This window comes from Chiloscyllium plagiosum, unplaced genomic scaffold, assembly GCF_037043375.1.
Source record: "Chiloscyllium plagiosum isolate Xiang-an unplaced genomic scaffold, Cpla_swu_hap1 HiC_scaffold_29, whole genome shotgun sequence".
Classification (NCBI taxonomy): domain Eukaryota; kingdom Metazoa; phylum Chordata; class Chondrichthyes; order Orectolobiformes; family Hemiscylliidae; genus Chiloscyllium; species Chiloscyllium plagiosum.
The window spans coordinates 96,029,497-96,036,422 of NW_028270167.1; positions in this window are offsets into that span (position 1 = coordinate 96,029,497).

The following is a 6,926-nucleotide window of genomic DNA, read 5'->3' on the forward strand; positions in this document are numbered from 1 at the left end:
GATGTGGGCCTGTGCGGCGGCTTGTAGACAACAGTCAGACAAGCGCCAAAAAGCTGAAGCAGAATTAGCCCTCCTGAAACATGAGCAGGGACTCAGTTCGGGAGATGCCTCTATGTTGAGGCAGGAAATTATGAAGTTAAAAGCTGAATTGACAGCATTAACTGAACTAGCACGACGAACTATTATGTATCTGTCTGCTAAGAAACGGAAAGAGAAAAGGAAGGTCCCTCGAACCCCGGACCCGGTACAAGTCCGGGCGTTTGTAGCCCAGTTAAATAACGGGGATCGGTGGGATATCGATCATTGGGATGGGAACATTTGGGGAGATTTAGATGATCAGTACGAAGAGGACCCACCCGTACTCCAAGCTAAACCAGTGGTTAGGAGAAAGCAGGTTCAGAGACGTCTCCCAGTGCAACGGGAGGTAATGTTAGATGAGAAAGGAAACCCTATACGGAATGAACAAGGGGAGGCAATTATGCATGAATTACCGCGGGCTCAGCCTCCCGCAGAATTCTCTGAATTAACGGAAGACTTCACTACCGATGAGGTGCTGTTTATCACCCAGAAAACCCGACGTAATCCTGGGGAGCCGTTAGAGCTATGGCTAATTCGGCTCCTCGAGGAAGGGGGGCAACAAGTGCAGGTAGACTATCAGGATGCTCCCAAGTTTGGTGGATTAGCAAAGGATGCTGCCATAGACCTGGGGTACCGCAACCAAGCCAAGGATATGGTAATAGATCGCAGTATGGGGACCCTATTTGGGATGTATGCCAGGGCAGTGGCCGAACAGTATCCCTTCCCGTCCGATTGGCCCCCCTTGGAAGGAACTTGGACAACGATTAAGGAAGGGGTTCAGAGGCTAACCCGTTTGTGTGTGCGGGATGCCCTGTTGCTGGGAGTGCTGGACGAGGTAGATAACACAAATGTTAGTAGACAGACTAGAGACCACCTAGTGAAGACTGCCCCCCCCCCATTATAAACCACTGTTATTAACCATAATGTTGAGTGGACGGGGAGAAACCCTAGGAGATGCCCGTAGTATGATGAGGGAGATGGGTGGTTTGGGGGATTGGGGACCCACAACCCGTGCTTCTCAGGGGGGCACGGAGGGGCGTCGCCCTGAGGCTCGGGCAGGGGGAAAAGTAAACCCTAATCAAGGAAGTAACCAAGGCCCCTCACGGCGTGCTTTGTGGCAAGCTTTGATACGGGCGCAGGTCCCAGCATCGGAGATTGATGGCCTACCTACACCGGAATTAAAAGACTTATGCAGACGAAAGGGACTGAAGGTGTCCCGGGTAGAGACAGAGTCCCGACCCACTATGGAAGACCTAGTGGAATTACTAACACAAAAATGTCAGACACGGGGTCCGGTTGTTAATGAGCCTCGAAGGGGTAGAACTTCCACTTCCCAGCGGTGGGAATCCTCGGAGGACGAGGAGGAGGAGGAGGTACGGCCTCCCCTCCGAGAGTGTTATAAAGTGGATAGGCGTGGCCGGAAACCTAGTAAGAAAGGCAAGAACAAAGAAGGGCGAGGCAAACGTCTTTACCCAGTGCTGTCTGGGGAAGATGAATGGGAGGAACAATAGGAATCGGGCCAAGCCCCAAGGGTTTGCCCACGAACGAGCCAGTGGTCAGCAGACGACATTCGACCTCATGTATCATTGACTGTCTATTGGCGCAAATCCGTCCAAACCGTTATGGCTCTAGTGGACACAGGGGCGGAGGCCACCTTAATCTATGGGACGCCCCATAAGTTTAAAGGAACCCCAGTCACGCTGGTTGGGCTGGGAGGTAATCTGATTGAAGGAAAAACAGTACAATTGCCCCTAAAGATAGGTACAATGCCCATTAAAACTTATTCAATTATCATTACACCGGTTAGAGAATGGATCCTGGGAATGGACATTCTGGCCGGTTTAACACTTCACCTCCAACAAGGGAAGTTTGAATTTGGAATCACGAAAATGGCTTTGCGCTGTCGGACGGTGTTAGTGGGAAAGGTTAAAATGGACCCCTTCCCCATCCCGATCGCCGATCGCGTAATAAGTCTTAGACAGTATAGGATTCCCGGCGGACATAAAGAAATATCCGCCACAATTAAGGATTATTTGGAAGCGGGAGTGCTTAGGACATGCACCACGGCGTGGAATAACCCCTTATGGCCCGTACATAAAGCCGATGAGTCATGGCGGATGACGGTAGATTATCGGCAACTAAACCGTCACACTCCGGCCTTGACGGCAGCGGTCCCGGATGCCGTCACTATTATAGGACGAATCCAACATCATCCAGGGGTGTGGTACGGAGTAATTGATTTGGCTAATGCCTTCTTCACAATTCCTATTCCCGAAGATAGGCAGGAACAGTTCGCATTCACTTGGGAGGGTAGACAATTCACGTTCACGCGATTGCCCCAAGGATATCTGCATAGCCCTACTATCTGCCACCGGATAGTTGCAGAACACTTGGCTGCCTTTAAAGTGCCTGACGAAGTGATGATCTCGCACTATATTGACGATATGATGATACAGGGGACAAGTCAGAAGCAGGTTCAGGAATTGCTGGACCAACTGGTTCAACATATGCGAGGATATGGGTGGGAGATCAACCCAGCCAAAATCCAGGGTCCCTCACAAACGGTAAAATTCTTAGGAATCGTGTGGAACAAGGGGGAAAGGGAAATCACTGCGAAAGCTAAAAATAAGATTCAGGTCTTTGCCGTCCTTCACACCCAGAAGGACGTGCAGCAATTTTTTGGGTTATTCGGATTCTGGAGACAGCATATTCCCCATTTAGGACAAATTTTAAAACCTTTGTATCGAGTTACGAGGAAAAAGGCAGCGTTCGAATGGACGGAGGTCCATCAAACTGCATTTGAAATGGCCAAGCAAGCGATACAGCAAGCTGTATCCTTGGGAAAGATACAGTCAGGACCTGTAGAACTGCAAGTCTCAGCACAGGGGGATTATGCCAATTGGAGCTTATGGCAAAAACAGGAAAGAACCCGTAAGCCACTGGGATTTTGGTCCCGAAAAGTACCCCCGGCAGGGGAACGGTATACCCCCTTTGAGAAACAGTTATTAGCATGCTACTGGGGCTTGGTGGAAACCGAAGCCCTGACCATTGGACATGAAGTGATCATGAGAACAGCTATCCCTATTCTTCCGTGGGTACTTAGTGACCCCACTACCCACCGAATAGGAACTGCCCAAGAGAGCAGCATCATTAAATGGAAATGGTATGTGTCGGAGAGAGTGCGGACTGGACAGAAAGGAGTGTCAGTCCTACATGAGCAAGTGGCGGAGGCCCCTGAGGAAGGGGAAAAGCGGTTTGAGGTGATTGAATACAAGGAATCACCCGTTAAGATGGGAAAACGGTATGATGAACTGACCCCGGATGAACAAGCCACGGCTTGGTTCGTAGATGGGTCAGCCCAATGGAAAGCGGGACAGCGTAGATGGAAAGCTGCCGCCTTTAACCCAAAACAAGGCACTACCCTAGAAGAATTAGGGGAGGGAAAAAGTAGTCAGTGGGCAGAATTAAAGGCAGTGCATATGGTAGTCATGCAAGCAGGGGTCATGGGAGTTTGTTTGTTCTCTGACTCGTGGTCAGTGGTTAACGGCATGACACAATGGATGCCAACTTGGCAGGCCAATCAGTGGATGATCCAGAATAGGGAAGTGTGGGGTAAACAGTTATGGGAAGATATATGGGAGAAAGCTCAATACCTGGTCATATACATCACCCACGTAGATGCCCATACCTCTCGAAATGATGTGGAAGCTCTACATAACCGATATGTGGATGGTATCGTCCGAACCATGATGGTGCAAAGGGGCACCTCAGTGGACCTAGCTAGATGGGCACACCTTAAGGCTGGGCACTGGGGAGTGCAAGGAACCTTGCACTGGGCTCGAGACCGAGGAATAGATCTTATGGTAGATGATGTTAAGACTGCAGTAAACCAGTGTGAGCAGTGTCAACATCAGCGGCAGGGAGTGCCCCAACACATGATGGGGCATATCCATCGGGGGGATGGTCCGGGACAGAGCTGGCAAATGGACTTTGTGGGTCCCTTACCCTCCTCACAAGGATGTAACCACATATGTACAGCTGTGGACACTATGTCTGGGGTTTTGGTAGCCCATCCCTGTCGTCACAACAATCAACAGGCTACCTTGCGATGTTTAGATTTGATTGAACAATTTTATGGATTGCCCATACAGGTCCAGAGTGACAATGGCTCCCATTTCACAGGAAGGGCGGTAAAGCAGTGGTGTCACGATAGCCACGTGGATTGGGTTTATCATGTACCCTATCACCCATAAGCTGCGGGACTTATAGAACGAATGAATGGGCTTCTGAAGTCCTCACTACGAAAAGCAGGAGGTTGCAATGACTTAACGGGTTGGAGGAAGCAACTAATTCGGGTGGTGAAACAAATTAATAACCGCCCATTAGGAAATGGGGTAACACCCTTGAATAGGATGATACGAGTATGTGATACCCCAAAGACTCAGCCTATTAAAATGTGGAAATTCGCTGAGGAAGCTGATATTCCCGTAAGGGCCACGCCGGCTTCGGCTGGACTGGACCTACGAGCACTAACTGCCCAGACTTTGATCCAACAGAAACCTACGGTGATTAAGACCGGGTTAGGATTGATTTGTCCCCCTGGAACCTATGGGCATATCCTCCCGCGGTCGGGACTGTCACTAAAGGGGATTGATGTGATGGCAGGCGTAATTGACGCAGACTACCAAGGGGAGTTGGGGGTGATCCTGGTCAACATCACCGCTGAACCTTACGTGATACAGAAGGGGGACAGAATAGCGCAATTGGTCATTAAGCCATGTAACCTTACAACGGTGGAAGAGACGGGAGCTCCCGTTACGGTTACTGAGCGTGGGACGGGGGGATTTGGGTCTACTGACACTAAGGGGGCCAAGGTATGGGTGCGCCAGACGACCGGCCCCCCCAGGCCGGCCGAAATCATAGCACAGGGGAAGGACAGTCTGGTCACCATTATGTACCCCGGGGACCCGACCTGGGCAAACGTCCCGGCGAACCAGTGCTACTTACGTGAGACCTAAATAATGTTGTAATTGCTATGCACCCGCAGGCTGACCCTCCGCCTTGAACATGGGGTGGTCATGGGGATTGCGACTCCTATTGGCGATGTTCGCGATCGGATGGCCACTCCAGGGCATCGGTATCACGGCCTGGACGCTGGTACCGGTCGCCCGCCATGAGGTGCGGTGGGAGGCCAGTAGCCAGCGACGGACGCAGGACGATTTTACATGTGAACCCGGTCAGCAGTGCGTTGTTCTGACTCTCACCAGCGACTGTCAATTGTACACGTGTGCACAGTGCTACATGCGCCGGGATGGGGAAAAATATGACATATCGTTCATACCGCCTAATTGCACCCTGGTGGTAAATGCCCAAGTCAAGACGTGTTTGTGGGACCGACGCACCCAGACATGCGGGACAACGGGGACTCATTGGAGCATCACAGCTCGGGGGGAAGATCTGTGGCTGCGCAATGCCACCGATATTCGGAATCGTCATCGATTCATGTGGTTAATAATGGTACTGCCCTCGACGAACGCCCCGTCTGAGGCGTTATTAAACCCCACGCGGGGCGGGCCAGTCACGGGGGGCGTGCGGTCGCATCGAACACAGTTGGCCCCTATTATGTCAACTTGTCAACAGATGGCCCGGGCGGTACTGCACACTGATGTTCATTGGCGGGTACAGTTGCCCCTCATACCCGAGTGTCATACCAAGAGGCGGCGACGAGCGTGGTACGACACCCTGCTGGGAGGCGCAGGAACTGTTATGGGTATCTCGAATGCCATTGACTCTGAGGTAACCCGTACTAAATTATCTAACACGGGACAGGCCACCTCACAAGGACTACATACTATTGGAAGGTGGATGCCATCCGTAATGATGACTCAAGGAGAGACAGCTGAAATAATGATACGATCTCTGCAATGGGAACTGGATGTCTGGGGCGCCACTCAGGAACTGTTTGAGAACATTACGGCTCAGTTAAATTGGACTGCCTGTCATATTCAAATGTTGCATGCTCAAATACAGAAAGAACGCTTTTTGCGTGTGGTAACATCCCCCAATGTACAGGCGTGGAGGGGACTATGGAATGTATCTGAGAAATTGTGGATGATAACCCATCCAGAGCGAACATGGTGTAACGCAACTATGTGTAACGGATACTTTGTTACCATGAATGTAACCCACACTGTTACGGTCTGTCGATATTATGTATTACCAGTGATTACATCTTCTGGATATTATTTTCTGAAGACAAGGGGACAGTGGTTTAGCCCAGATACCAATATTACCTATGATCTGTCCGCTTGTGAACAGACTGATCAGGGGAAAACTTGCCTACTGATGGACAGGTATCGGGACCCTTGCTTGACTAAGGGAACGGCCCTGTGCGAATGGACTGTTGAGACTCCAAGGGACATGATGTGGCAGATTGGGCCACACACGCTCTGTGTGGCTACCAATAATCCACATCCTATGCTTCCCTCAGCACCGTTCTCGGGATGCCTCTCAAATGTCTATCAGTGGCACTGGCAGAATCACACCTATTTGTTGACCACTTATAGCAGTGCTCGCCACTTTACCAAGGTGCAGTGGAAAGTGCTGATGAATCCCTGGAACATTTCCCTGGATCGGTTTAAGCGAGCATTGGACCGATCCGAGGAGCTTAAGCAGATATTACGAAAGCATCAAACCAATGTCACCAAGGTTACGGTGTCTACCTTTATACATGGACAGGAGGTAGTACATGCTGCCCCTGTAGTGGACGTGGAGTCAGCTCATCATTGGTGGGACATATTGAGTGGTATGTCCTCCACTGCGGGGACATTCCTGTTCCCACCCTTGTC